Source organism: Symphalangus syndactylus, chromosome 18 (assembly GCF_028878055.3).
Source record: "Symphalangus syndactylus isolate Jambi chromosome 18, NHGRI_mSymSyn1-v2.1_pri, whole genome shotgun sequence".
NCBI classification, from domain to species: Eukaryota; Metazoa; Chordata; class Mammalia; order Primates; family Hylobatidae; genus Symphalangus; species Symphalangus syndactylus.
The window spans coordinates 30,111,761-30,127,435 of NC_072440.2; positions in this window are offsets into that span (position 1 = coordinate 30,111,761).

The window sequence follows — 15,675 nt, forward strand, 5'->3', positions numbered from 1 at the left end:
CATTATTTTTTCCTCACAAAGTTTCAAGAGAATTTGAGTCAAATCATATGTATATTTTTCAAGATTTTTATATATGTCACCAAATTGCTTTGGAGAATGGTGACATGAAGTCCTTCATATTGTCAGGGCTCTGGTTCTCCCCCAGAATGTTCTCTGTCCTGGGTTTCCAGATCTCAATATAATTTTATGTCCTTCCATTATAGAAGCAGTCAATTAAAGCTCAGTAGCAGGCCGGCCAGGCGCGGTGGCTCACGCCTGTAATCCCAGCACTTTGGGAGGCCGAGGCGGGCAGATCACAAGGTCAGGAGATCGAGACCATCCTGGCTAACAAGGTGAAACCCCATCTCTACTAAAACTACAAAAAAGTCTTTTCTTTTCTTTTCTTTTCTTTCTTTCTTTTTCTCTTTCTTTCTTTTCTTTCTCTCTCTCTCTCTCTCTTTCTTTCTTTCTTTCCTTTCCCTCTCTGGCCCAGGCTACAATCTACTCCGCTTGCTGCTGCCCGCGCCGCGGACTGCCTGCGACTGCCGGTGCGCGCGACCGCTGCCTACCTTTTCTCCTTTTGCTGCAGGCACGCGTTCGCCATCTTGGCCACGCTGGTCGCCAGCTCCTCACGCCGAGTGCTCTGCCCGCCTCAGCCTCCCGAGGTACTGGGAATACAGACGGAGTCTCGCTCACCCAGTGCTCGGTGTTGCCCGGGCTGGAGTGCGGTGGCGTGGTCTGGCCTCGCGGCAGCCTCTGCCCCCCAGCCGCCTGCCTTGGCCTGCCAGGGTGCTGGGATTGCAGCCCCTGCCTGGCCGCCTTCCCATCTGGGAGGTGGGGAGCGCCTCTGCCCGGCCGCCCCGTCTGGGAAGTGAGGAGCACCTCTGCCCGGCCACCCACCGTCTGGGAAGTGAGGAGCGCCTCTGCCCGGCCGCCCCGTCTGGGAAGTGAGGAGCGCCTCTGCCTGGCCGCCCCGTCTGGGAAGTGAGGAGCGCCTCTGCCCGGCCACCCATCATCTGGGAAGTGAGGAGCGCCTCTGCCCGGCCTCCCATCGTCTGGGAGGTGAGGAGTGCCTCTGCCCGGCCGCCCCGTCCGGGAAGAAGTGAGGAGCGCCTCTGCCCGGCCACCCACCGTCTGGGAAGTGAGGAGCGCCTCTGCCCGGCCACCCACCGTCTGGGAAGTGAGGAGCGCCTCTGCCCGGCCGCCCCATCTGGGAAGTGAGGAGCACCTCTGCCCGGCCACCCATCGTCTGGGAAGTGAGGAGCGCCTCTGCCCGGCCACCCATCATCTGGGAAGTGAGGAGCGCCTCTGCCCGGCCACCCCGTCTGGGAAGTGAGGAGTGCCTCTGCCCGGCCACCCATCGTCTGGGAAGTGAGCAGCGCCTCTGCCCGGCCGCCCCGTCTGGGAAGAAGTGAGGAGCGCCTCTGCCCGGCCGCCCCGTCCGGGAAGAAGTGAGGAGCGCCTCTGCCCGGCCGCCCCGTCCGGGAAGAAGTGAGGAGCGCCTCTGCCCGGGCGCCCCGTCCGGGAAGAAGTGAGGAGCGCCTCTGCCCGGCCGCCCCGTCCGGGAAGAAGTGAGGAGCGCCTCTGCCCGGCCGCCCCGTCCGGGAAGAAGTGAGGAGCGACTCTGCCCGGCCGCCCCGTCCGGGAAGAAGTGAGGAGCGACTCTGCCCGGCCGCCCCGTCCGGGAAGAAGTGAGGAGCGCCTCTGCCCGGCTACCCATCGTCTGGGAGGTGAGGAGCGCCTCTGCCCGGCCACCCATCGTCTGGGAAGTGAGGAGCGCCTCTGCCCGGCCACCCATCGTCTGGAAAGTGAGGAGCGCCTCTGCCCGGCTGCCCCATCTGGGAAGTGAGGAGTGCCTCTGCCCGGCCACCCATCGTCTGGGAAGTGAGGAGCGCCTCTGCCCGGCCACCTATTGTCTGGGAAGAAGTGAGGAGCGTCTGCCTGGCCGCCCCGTCTGGGAAGTGAGGAGCTCCTCTGCCCGGCCGCCCCGTGTCTGGGTAGAAGTGAGGAGCTCCTCTGCCTGGCCGCTCCGTCTGGGAGGTCTACCACGGAGGCCAGAAGCAATGTGGGGGCTGGACGTGGTGGCTCACGCCTGTGGTCCCAGCACTCTGGGGAGCGAGGCAGGTTGATCACTTCGGGCTAGGAGTTCAAGACCAGTCTGGCCAACTTGGCGAAACATGAAGAATACAACAGACAAACCAACCAACCAACTCAGTGACAACAAAACAGGTCTACCCTGGAGTCATACTCTAATTTTTTCTATTTTCCTCCCTTTCTGATCCTTTATCCCACTTTCTTTTTCTTCCTCTTCCTTCTCCCTCTTCTTTGTCAAATAGAGGATTGAGTTATTATCACTGATCCATATAAAGTCCCTCTCTCATTTATTTTAACTCCCACCCCCCATTTCTATTCCCCGACTTCCCATGTGCAACCTTCCTAATATGTTTGATACGCATCTTTTTGTTTGTATGTATTTTTAGAAAATGTTTATTGTTTTTGTATGCAAAAAAATTAATAAAAAAAAAAAAAATTAGCCAGGCCTGGTATCTGGCGCCTGTAGTCCCAGCTCTTCAGGAGGCTGAGGCAGGAGAATGGCATGAACCCGGGAGGTGGAGCTTGCAGTGAGCCGAGATCGTGCCACTGTACTCCAGCCTGGATGACAGAGCAAGACTCTGTCTCAAAAAAAAAAAAAAAAAACAGCTCAGTAACAGGCCAATGACTGTTTTTCAAAGGACATATACCTGCCAGAAGCCTCAGGTAACTTTCTAGTCTCAAATCCCCATGACCATCCCTGAGGGGCAGTCACGGGCTTTGGTAAGAAGCTCCATAGGTGTGAGTTGGTTGCCGACATTGCTAACATCATTTGAACACTGAGGTGCTGCGGCCCCAAAGGAATCTCTTCGAAGTTCCCAAAGAGCCTGCCATTTGTTCATTTTTCAAAGCCCCATATAAATTAGCTCCCCATTCCCTCTTAACTTCAAGAATAAGGGTTGATAAAATTCCCAAACATGGTATGTGATTTCTCCAGGAACCAAGAAATTGAACCAATTTTTGTGCCTTTTTCCTCTGTCTTAAAGCTAGCAACTTAATTTTGGTTGTTTGAGAATGTTTCTAGTGGCTCTAGCCCAAATAATTCCTCTTTTTTTTTTTTTTTTTTAAGACAGTCTCACTCTGCCACTCAGGCTGGAGTGCAGTGGCGTGGCCTCGGCTCACTGCAACCTCCACCTCCTGGGTTCAAGCAATTCTCCTGCCTCAGCCTCCTGAGTAGCTGGGATTACAGGCAAGTGCCAATCGTGGCTAATTTCTGTATTTTTAGTAGAGACAGGGTTTTGCCATGTTGGCCAGGCTGGTCTCCAACTCCTGACCTCAAGTGATCCGCCTGTCTTGGCCTCCCAGTCTTGTCCTTGTCACCCAGGCTGAAGTGCAGTGGCACGATCTCAGCTCCCACACCAGGATTACGGATGTGAGCCACCACACCCAGCCTAGCCCAAGTAATTTCTAAGAATTTTACCATTTATGCTAAGCCTTGCATTTTAGCCAGTTAATCATCCCCTCCCTGGTTTTTATATGATTAACAAGCACTTCCAATTCAGTCTTAGCTGGATATTTGGATTGAGAGATTAACATTATTATCATCCATATAGTAAGATATAGTATTAGCCGGGCACAGTGGCTCATGCCTGTAATCCCAGCACTTTGGGAGGCTGAGGCGGGATAATCACTTGAACCTGGGAGGCGGAGGTTGCAGTGAGCCAAGATCTCGCCATTGCACTCCAGCCTGGGTGACAGAGTGAGACTCCATCTCAAATAAACAAAAAAAAAGATATAGTATTTTCCAGTGCAATCAAATCTAAGTTGTTCCTCATTAGGTTGTAGCAATAAGCAAGATAATTTAAATGTCCTGTGGGAGCACCTTAAATGTGCATTGGTGGCCTTTCCACACAAAAATGCAAACTGATTATGATTTTCTTCTGAAATAGGAATCAAAAAGAAAGTAAGTGGCCAGGTGTGGAGGCTCACACCTGTAATTCCAGCATTTTGGGAGGCCAAGGTCGGAGGATTGTTTGTGGCTTAGAGTTTGAGGTCAGTTTAGGCAACTTAATGAGATCCTTGTCTCTACAAAAAATTTTAAAAATTAGCCAGATGTGGTGGCACATGCCTGTAGTCCCAGCTACTCGGGGAGCAGAGGCAGAAGGATCACTTGAGCCAAAGAATTCAAGGTTACAGTGAGCCACAATTATGCCACTCACTGTACATTTCATGAAATCTCTTTCCTCAAAGGCATCCCCATTCAGATGTCACATCCATTCCAATAATATATCAGGGAGAGATGATAACAATTATGCAATTACATTGAAATATAATTCACCAGGAGCAGTGGCTCATGCCTGTAATCTCAGCACTTTGGGAGGCCAAGGTGGGTGGATCACCTGAGGTCAGGAGCTTGAGACCAGCCTGGCCAACATGGCGAAACCGTCTCTACTAAAAATACAAAAAAAGAAATTAGCCAGGCGTGGTGGCACATGCTTGTAGTCCCAGCTACTTGGGGCCGGCCATGGTGGCTCACACCTATAATCCCAGCACTTTGGGAGGCTGAGGCCAGGAGTTAGAGACTAGCCTGGCCAACATGGTGAAACCCCATCTCTACTAATAATACAAAAAAAAATAGCTGGGCGTGGTGGCGCATGCCTATAATCTCAGCTACTCGGGAGGCTGAGGCAGGAGAATTGCTTGAACCCAGGAGGCAGAGGTTGCAGTGAGCCAAAGTTGCACCACTGCACTCCAGCCTAGGCGACAAGAGTGAAACTCCATCTCAAAAAAAGAGAAAGAAATATAATTCACACATCATAAAATTCACCCATTTAAAATGAACAACTCAGGGTGTGGTGACTCATACCTATAACCCCAGTGCTTTGGAGGCCAAGGCGGGACGATTGCTTGAGGCCAGGAGTTGAGATCAGCCTGGGCAACACAGCTAGACCCTGTCTCTAAAAAAATTTTTTTTAAAAGAAAATGAAAACTTAGCTGGGCATGGTGGCATGTGCCTGTAGTCCTAACTACTCGGGAGGCTGAGGTGGAAGGGTCTGTTGAGCCCAGTAGTACAAAGCTGCGGGGAGCTATGATTGCAGTACTATACTCCAGCCTGGGCAACAGAGTGAGGCTCTGTCTCTAAAAAGAGTAAATAAAATGTACAGTTCAATAGATTTCAGCATATTCATAAACACGCGCAACCACCACCACTATCAATTTTGGAACATTTTCATCCCCCCAGAAAGAAACGCTGTGCCCATTAGCAGTTGCTTTCCATTTCCCCCGTTACCCTCCAAGCCCTAGGCAACTACTATGTTACTTTCTTTATAGATTTGCCTACTAGGGACATTTCATATAAATTCAATCATACAATACATGGTCCTTTGTGTCTGGTTGCTTTCACTTAGCAAAATGATCATGTTGGTAGAGGTGCTTAAAAAATAAAATAAAAAGAACAACAAAAAAAGGAAGCCAAATTCATCCATGTTGTATTGTTTTAGTACTTCATATTCCTTTTCATTGTCAAATAATGTTTCATTATGTGGATATACTACATTTGATTGTCATATATACCATATTTTTTTCCTCAATCCAGTTGATGGATATGTGGATTGTTTACACTTTGGCTGTTATAAATAATACCGCTGTGCACATTAGTGTGCAAGTTTTTATATGGACATTTTTCACTTTTTTTCCTTAAGACAGGGTCTTGCTCTGTCACCTAGGCTGGAGTGCAGTGGCTTGATCACCATCCATTGCAGCCTCAACCTCACGGGCTGAAGCGATCCTCCCACCTCAGCTTCCCAAGCAGCTAGTACTACAGGAGCACACCACCATTTTTTATAGAGACAGGGGTGTTGGGGGGGTCTCCCTATGTTGCCCAGGTTGGTCTCAAACCCCTGGGCTCAAGTGATCCTCCCACCTCAGCCTCCTAAAGTGCTGGGATTACAGGCCTGAGCCACCACACCTGGCCCATTTTTCACTCAAACTTACAGTTGCATTGTCATATTAAACTAATTAAGTTAATTGCCATTTAATTTTTATTAGCAGGTATAACAATACATTATGCACCATGATCCAACGATGACAATAAAGTTTTTCACCACTCCAGGCATTTTGCCCACACCAATGTAAATGTCCTTAGGTCCCATAGCACCAAGAGACTCTGCCACCCTTTTCTTTACATCACACTGCTTTAAAGTGACTGTAGATTCTGTTTTCGCATCATCCTAAAGGTTTATTTGTTTAATTCATCAAGACTAGGATACATTAGAAATCTTGGCTGGGAGCAGTGGCTCACACCTGTAATCCCAGCACTTTGGGAGGCTAAGGTGGGAGGATTGCTTGAGCCCAGGAATTTGAAACCAGCCTGGGCAACAAAGTGAGATGGAGTCTTGCTCTGCCACCCAGGCTGGAGTGCAGTAGCGTAATTTTGACTCACTGCATCCTCTGCTTCCCAGGTTCAAGCAATTCTCCTGCCTCAGCCTCTTGAGTAGCTGGGATTACAGGCAGGTGCCACCATGCCCGGCTAATTTTTTCATTTTTAGTAGAGACAGGGTTGCAGCATGTTGGCCAGGCTGGTCTCAAACTCCTGACCTCAGGTGATCCACCCGCCTCGGCCTCCCAGTGTGCTGGGATTACAGGCGTGAGCCACCATGCCCAGCCCTTCCTTTTTTTTTTTTTTTTTTTTTTTTTTTTTTATAAGAGACAAGGGCTCACTCTGTTGCCAAGGCTGTAGTACAAGTGCAGTGGCATGATTCTAGTTGACTGCAGCCTCAGATTCCTGGGCTTAAGTGATCCTCTTGCCTCAGCCTCTCAAAATGCTGGGATTACAGGTGTGAGCCATGACACCCGGCCTCCTTTCTTTTCAATGATGTTAATCATTGAAAAATGATGTTAATCATTCAGCACAATTTGGAGCAAAGGAGCTAGTAAGTCTTCAACAGCCTCTCACTTCATCCTGCTCCCCCAGTAGTAGGGTCACACAAAAAGTCTACGAAGGTGGAGGCCCTCTTATCACAGCATCAGTCATCACTTAAGTCAAAGACATAAAACTAAGGGATACCTTAGTTTCATCATAGAACCAGTTCAAACGTGCTTGCTTGCATTCTCAACATTTCAGTAACCTCTAGGGAGTATTTCATCTAACAATTATGGGTGGAATTGGGCAGTTCCCCTTTACAAGATATGTTTTATGTACTCCCGCATTTATGCAGCTCAACCGATTTGGAATTTGCCCAGCTAACCACATTGCGGCAAAAGCTGCAGCTAATTGACGATCTTCAACGAATTCAGCTAATTAAGAGCAAGCACACCCTTTCATTTGAAGGTACATTTGACAGTACCTAATACAAGGAAAAGAGCTCCTTTGTCATTCATGTATATCAAGCCCAGCAGTGGTTCTGCCGGAAGCTGTCAGTCCACAGGCAACTTCACTCTTTTGTAGTTCCCTGTTTCAGTTGTCTCTTGATGCCCTCCCACTGTAGTTTCTTTGGTGATTATCTACCAGATAAGGGTCACATTCCCATCAGAAGAAATATCTGCCCAACTCCCCTTTGGCATCATGTTCCTTCCCTTTACAGAAGGAACTTGGTGCACTTGGCAACGCAGGCCTCTTTTTTAGTTACTTTCATTTTTGCCAAAGCAGCCTAACCAGCCAGGGAACTGTATTCTTGGTTGACTTCCTCTGTGTGTGGATTTCTTTTTAAATCTATTTAGCGATTTCCTCTTGCTCTGCATCAACCACCTTCAAGTTCCATTGTCATCCCTTTCTTCCCATTGAGAGTTGTAGCACTTCAACAAATTCAAACAGGGATTCTCCAGCAACCAGCCTGGCACCAGTGGCTCTAAATCTTTCCCCACTTTTCATCTTTCTCCCAAACAAAGCCTTAGCTATCATTTAAATTATAAAGTAAAAAACTGGCGGGCCAGGCGCAGTGGCTCACACCTGTAATCCGAGAACTTTGGGAGGCTGGGACGAGTGGATCACTTGAGTTCAGGAGTTCAAGACCAGCCTGGCCAACATGGCGAAACCCCATCTCTACTAAAGTAACAAAAAAAATCAGCCGGGTGTGGTGGTGCATGCCTGTAATCCCAGCTACTCGGGTGGCTGAGGCACAAGAATTGTTTGAACCCAGGAGGCAGAGGTTTCAGGCTTCAGTGCCACTGCACTACAGCCTGGGCAATAGTGTGAGACCCTGTCTTGGAAAAAAAAAAACAAAAAACAAAACAAAACCTGGGGCCAGGAGCAGTTGCTGACACCTGTAATCCCACCACTTTGGGAGGCCGAGGCAGGCAAATCACTTGAGCCCAGGAGTTCAAGACCGGCCTGGGCAACATGGTAAGACTCCAGCTCTACAAAATAATTTTTTTAAAAGTTAGGCAGCCATGGTGGTGTGCGCCTGTAGACCCAGCTACTCGGGAGGCTGAGGTGGGAGGATCTCTTGAGCCCAGGAGGTTGAGGCTATAGTGAGCCGTGATCGAGACACTGCACTCAACTTGGGTGACAGAGTGAGACCCTGTCTCAAAAACAAAGTAATGATCCTATTCACAGTACCCTCTTCATCAATTACACAGGTTTGGATCATTGAAAAGACTTAGAAAACTCCGCATAGTATCCTCACATAAGGCTTTAATAAAGGTAAAGGATAGATACAAAAAAAAAAAAAAAAAAAAAACCAGCAAACCAAAAGGCAAGTGAAACACCACGCGTGGTTCCTAGGGTCCTTTTGCAGCCACAGAGGATGTGGAAGATGTGCTTCCTCTTTAAGCAATGAACCAGCTAGATGATACATGCAAGACACCTTGGTCTCAGGAGAACTGTAACCTCATCTGAGGCTCCTTTATACTCCTCTGATCAGGTAGCCAACATTAGCTTGCATACCAGGGCTCAAAACCAGAAACAAGCTGGTATAGTCAAGCTGGGGCTGTGGCATGCACCTGTAATCCCAGCTACTTGGGAGGCTGAAGTGAGAGGATCACTTGAGCCCAGAAGCTCAAAGCCAGTGAGATTTCATCTCCAAAAAGAAAGAAAGAAACAAGAAACAGGCTGCTCCCTGGTCTGTCTCCCACCCCAGCACAGGACTCTATTAATCACTGGCTAGTACATTTCATTTAGGTTTGGCCAAGGAACAGCACCGAGGCTTCAGGCCTCCCCAGAGATAAATGAGTACAGAGTTGCAGCAGACCAGCAGACATCGATCCTGTCTGACGCAACAAAGTTTGGTGGTCAATCATGCCAGTCTGGAGGCTGTTTCTGGGGGAGGAGAAGTAATTTCCAAGGCCCTTTCCAGGTCTAATATTCTTTGACTACGATGCTAAGAGTGCCATTGAGGCAACTGTGCCATGGAGCTAGGATTTAAACCCAAGTCTGTGTGACTCCAGTGTCTGTCTTCTTTCCTCCACACCATCCTGCCTCCAAAGAGAGAAACAACAGCAAGACAAAGAAGGGGCCATGGGTGTAGGTGTGGAAGAAACGCACCTTTGCCAGAGATAGTATTTACTTACCTGAGGTTTATCCACAGTTCTAGTCTAATAGAGGAGAATGCTGGCCAGTGGAAGGAATGTATGTGGCTGAAGTACAAATGCTCTGACCGTCCTTTAGTAGGAAGCAGTGAGAAAATATTTAAGGAACTAAAACGCAAAACAAATTGCGCAGTCAGAGACTTTACCAGTAAATGCTCTAAGGTCTTGAGTCAACAGGATTTAATCAGGACCCAAAAGGAGTAATGAAACCTACAAAGTCTCACACCAGAAGTATTTCATTCTAGTTTTTTTGTTTCTGTTGTTTTTGAGACAGTGTCTCACCCTGTCACCCAGGCTGGAATGCAGTGGCACGATCCTAGCTCATTGCAGCCTCAAACTCCCAGGCTGAAGCGATCCTCCCATCTCAACCTCCCAAAGTGCTAGGATTATGGTCACGAACGACCACACCAGGCCTTTATTCTAGTTTGTTAAGATTGGTTAATAGTTAGGGTGCTAGTGTCTTATTTCTGTTATAGTAACAATTTCTATCTTTCTGATAGCTTTTAGGATCTTTTCTCCTAAGTGTAGATCTCTCTACATTCATTGGGCTGGGTATTCAGTGGGCCTTTTCAATCTGAGCTCTTGGGTCTCCCATCAAGCCTGGGAAATTACCTTCTATTATTTCTTTGATAACTTCCTACTATCTGTTACTCTCTTTTTACTCTCTTGGTATTCCCACTATTCAGGTGAGAAATTAATTGATCACTTGTTTTTTTTTTTTTTTTCCATATATTCTTTTCCTACTTTCTAAGGGTCTTGCTCTGTCATCCAGCCTGGAGTGCAATGGCACAATCACAGCTCACTGCAGCCACCACCTCCTGGACTCAAGTGATCTTCCCACCTCAGCCTCCCAAGTTATTGGACTACAGACGTGTGCTACCATGCACAGCTAATTTTTTATTTTATTTTATGTAGAGATGGGGGTCTCACCATGTTGCCCAGGCTGGTCTCAAACTCCCGGGCTCAAGTGATCTGCCAGCCTCAGCCTCCCAAAATGCTGGGATGACAGGTGTGAGCCACCGCACCCAGCTGTCCTCTCCTTTATATTCCAGCTCTCCAATCTGGTTTAAAATTTCAGCAATTGTAATTTCCCACAGCTCTTTCTTTTCTCTGCTCCTTATTTTCATAGTGTCAATTTTTTTAACCAGTGCCATCTTCCTGAATCTGTTGTACGATACTAATGTTTAAGTTCCTGTTTCCTGAATTATGTTTCCTCAAAGGTTTCTACCACTTACCTTGGTGTTTACTTCTCATATTATCAACTTTCCTCAAATGTGTAGTGATCCTGGGTTTTCAACTCCTGTTTAAGAATTAGGTCATTTAAAAATACATTGGTCAAAATACTCGTTAAAAAATCAGGAGCCACAGGAGTGGGACTTGAACCTGGGCCTTTCACTCTATGGAGAACAAGAATCACCCTAACGTCAGAAGGTCAGAGAAAGATCTCAGAAAATGATTTCAAGTTACTTGGTATTTTTTTGTTTTGTTTTTGGAGATAGGGTCTCACTTTGTCATCCAGACTGGAGTGCAGTGGCACAATCTCGGTTCACTGCAGCCTCGACTTCCCAGGCTCAAGTGATCCTCTCATCTCAGCCCCACAAGTAGCTGGGACTACAGGCGTGCACCACCACGCCTGACTAATTTTTGTATTTCTAGTGGAGACAGGGTTTCGCCATGTTGCCCAAGCTGGTCTCGAACTCCTGACCTCAAGCCATTTGCCCACCTCAGTCCCCCAAAATGCTGGAGTTCCAGGCATGAGCCACTGGGCCTGGCCTGTTACTTGTAAAGACAAAGCTAGCAGCCGAAAACTTACTTGGAACATTCCTTGGACATAAAATCACCATTTCTTAAAAGGATTCTTAGTTTTGGGGTGCCAGTGCCCAAACTGGTTCTCTAGGTCAGCTAAGAGAAAGCAATGTGTTCAATTTTGGGGGGAGCAGGGAAGACTCCTGTAATTTTTTGCCCCAGGGTAAACACTTGTGTGTCAAATATTCTGATCATGGGGTAGAGAGAGCTGACTGTCCCATGCAGGGGCTTCCAATTAGTCCCTCAATTTTCAGCCCTTCATGTCACTCCAGCCCTCCTTCCTATCTGGCATCCTGTGTCCGCAGTTACTCCAAGCTTCTCCATAGGGCAGATAGTCTCTCATAGGACACTCCATATTCAGGAAGCGGTTTCCGTGGGCTGCTTCCTTCCTGACTACTGGTCCATATAGTTTCTACTTTCCAAGAATGTGTTAAAATTTTCTATGTGCTACTGGTCCCATTTCTGTTTTATTTTTATTTTTTTACCTTTAAGCTCTGTTGATTGCTTAAAGGTAAAATCCACCTGAGGTAAAATCCGCTTAAAGGTAAGATCCGCCTGAGGAGGCGGCATCTGATTTGCGCAGAGCCCACAGGTTGGTTTGAACAGGTGTGACGTTTACATAGCACGTGGGGAAGGTTGGTCGCCCCACCCTAATCTTACTATGACAAAGGGCAGAGTGACCTTGACATGCCATGTCCTCAAAATCAAAGGACAGAGTTGAGGTCCTCCCCTCTACTCACCTTTCCAATGAATGCACCTCGGAATCCCAGACGAAGTCCCCAATATGAAGTGGCATTGTTGTCTGGGGTCACCCAGGTTCGTCATCTCGCACCAACAAGGTTAAGGACATGGATACACACGAGGAGTGGGTTTAGGAGCAGAGGTTTAACAGGCAAAAGAAAAAGGAGAACAGCTCTCTCCCTTGTGAGAGAGAGGGGCTTCCGAAAGGAAAATCCCAGGTTCGATCATTTCTTATAATGGCTCACAGAACTCAGAAACTTATGTTTACTGCTTTATCATAAAGGATACAGATGAACAGGCCGTTGAAGAGGTACACAGGGCAAGGTCCAGAAGGGTCCCAGGTGAGCACAGGCCCTTTCGTCTTCATGCAGTTTGAGGTGCATCACCTTCTTGGTATGTGGTTGGGGTTAACCAAACCAAAAGCTCTCCAAACCTGTGGTTTATTTTTTAATGGAGGTGCTATCACTTAGGCATGATTGGTTAAATCACTGGCAGTTGGTGGTTCGTCAATCTCCAGCCCTTTTACCCTCTCTGGAGATCAAGGGGTGGGGCTTGACATTCTTGTTTTCTTAATTTTCCTGGGTTTATACTTTTAAGAATCAGTAATGTGTATTTATTACCAAAAACATTAACTAAAATTTACATAGAGCTTATAAAGGAAAAACCATTTCCCTACTCACATTCTGACATCAAATATATGGGTTTTCCACCAACCAATTCTCTAATTCTCCACAGACAGCAGCTGAGTGTCCTACAATTTTGCTCAATTCTGATGCTAACTAACCAGAGTTAGTGCAGACCCCACAGGTTAGGGGCTCAGCCCCCAAGACTGCCCCCTACTTCGGATGCCAGCCACAACTATTAGGACCTCAGGGTACCCACACTTCTGTCCGAGTTCACTACAAATGATGGGTATCTGCAACCCCCTCAGGTTCGATAATTCCTTTCTTGGGGGTTGGGGGAGTTTAGGAGCAGAAGTTTAACAGGCAAAAGAAAGAAAAAGGAGAACAGATCTCTCCCTTGTGAGGGGCTTCCGAAAGGAAAATCCGGCCTGTGGTGGACTGCACCAGATTTTATAGGCAGGCCTGAGGAGGCGGTGTCTGATTTGCGCAGAGCCCACAGGTTGAACAGGTGTGACGTTTACATAGCACGCGGGGAAGGTTGGTCGCCCCACCCTAATCTTACTATGACAAAGGGCAGAGTGACCTTGACATGCCATGGGCTTTCCAGAGCAAGGGCAGAGAGTGACGCTCACTGTGGTGGGGGAGGAGACCCTCTGCTCCTAGAAAATCACAACAGCATGCGCCTGTGCTATATCCCTGGTTACTACAGCATTCTTTGTTCTTGCCTAACAAGATTACTTCCCTGAACTGTAAAACTCCCCCAGTACTGCATAGAGAGAGGATAGGAGACATGGTGGTCGTGGATAGGAAATGAGGGAATTATGATAGGAAAGTTGGAGGTCCTGTTGCTGACACCTGTTAGGGTGGTGGGAGGCTGGGGTCAGTCCAGAAGCCTTCGGATGGCACCAGGAGGTAGCCCCAGCCAGAAATCCTCAGTTGCTCCAGGACCTCTTCCAGCCCCACACGACAGCTTGGTCCTCCGTGAAAGGAAACTGGTTCAAACATGGCCAATATGCCCAGCAGCCCGTGGGTATTGGGGGGTCCCCCAAGACTTATAAGGCTGGCAGCCACGCTCATCATTTTTAAATGGCTAATTGGTGAAGGCAGAGTTTTCCCATTCACAGAAGCAGAAAGGGGCCCAGTAGTTGGTTTGGTTTGATTCTAAAATGGAGGCCAAGAGCCTCGAAATCAAGGGACAGAGTTGAGGTCCGCCCCTCTACTCACCTTTCCAATGAATGCACCTCGGAATCCCAGACGAAGTCCCCAGTATGAAGTGGCATTGTTGTCTGGGGTCAATACCCAGGGTTCATCGTCTCGCACCAACAAGGTTAAGGACACGGATACACAGGAGGAGTGGGTTTAGGAGCAGAGGTTTAACAGGCAAAAGAAAAAGGAGAACAGCTCTCTCCCTTGTGAGAGAGAGGGGCTTCCGAAAGGAAAATCCCAGGTTCGATCATTTCTTATAATGGCTCACAGAACTCAGAAATTTTACTTATGTTTACTGCTTTATCAGAAAGGATACAGATGAACAGGCCGTTGAAGAGGTACACAGGGCAAGGTCCAGAAGGGTCCCAGGTGAGCACAGGACCTTTCGTCTTCATGCAGTTTGAGGTGCATCACCTTCTTGGTATGTGGTTGGGGTTAACCAAACCAAAAGCTCTCCAAACCTGTGGTTTATTTTTTAATGCAGGTGCTATCATTTAGGCATGATTGGTTAAATCACTGGCAGTTGGTGATTCGTCAATCTCCAGCCCTTTTACCCTCTCTGGAGGTCAAGGGGTGGGGCTGCAAATCCCAGACCTCTAATCATGCCTTAGTCTTTCAGGGGATAGCCCCCATCCTGAAGTTGTCTAAAGGATCCCAGCCACCAGTTAGCTCATTGTCATACACTCTTATCACTTGGAGATTCCAAAGGTCTTAGAAGCTCTTGTGTCAGGAACCAAGACCAAGTGTTCTAATAAAAGATGTTTCTATCACCCCTGTCACTCCAGAAACAAGGGTTTCTGGAGATCTGTGCCAGGAACTGGATGAAGATCAAATATAAATATTTTTTATATCACAATATTGCAGTCTACTACTTGCCAGGCACAATTCTAAGCACTTTACATGTGTCCACTTAATTCCTTTAACAGTCCAAATCAGCTATTGCTATATCTCCGTATTACAGATAAGGAAACTCAAGCACGTAGGGGTTAAGGTTAACCAGTGATCTGGCTAGTCTGTACTTTTACCTGATGTTGTGCTGCCATAGAAACTAGATTTTTTTTTTTTTTAGACTGAGTCTTTCTCTGTTGCCGGGCTGGAGTGCAATGGCATGATCTCAGCTCACTGCAACCCCCGCCTCCCGGGTTCAAGTGATTCTCCTGCCTCAGCCTCCCCAGCAGCTGGGACTACAGGCACATGCCACCTCGCCCAGCTAATTTTTGAATTTTCAGTAGAGACGGGGTTTCACCCTGTTGACCAGGATGGTCTTGATCTCTTGACCTCGTGATCCGCCCACTTCAGCTTCCCCAAATGCTGGGATTACAGGCATGAACCACAGCATCTGGCCAAGACTAGATTTTTAAGAAAAGGCAATCCAGATGTCCTAGAAGGTTCATTTCCTCTTTTTGGTGGTTTAGCAAATTTCTGAGTTAGTAGGGCTTCTAGCTGTTATCAGCAGCATTAGTATGTGAACCATAGCTAAGCTGTAGTCCAACAAGGCCATTTCTTCAACAGAGAAGCAAACGTTAAATAATCGACCAGGTATTCATTGGCTCCCTCTTTTTGTATCAACATCCACAATTGTTACAGTGTCAAGTGTTTGTTGGAACCACTTTCCATGGTGCATCCAGCTGTGCCTAGACCAGCAGGTCTTTTTCCAGAAGTCCAGATGGCAGGGGAACCTCTTCACGTTGACCCTTCTCCCTGTAATTTTTTCCCCAATAAACCTTTTCATTATGTTGCTGTATTTATACCCAAATACACATTA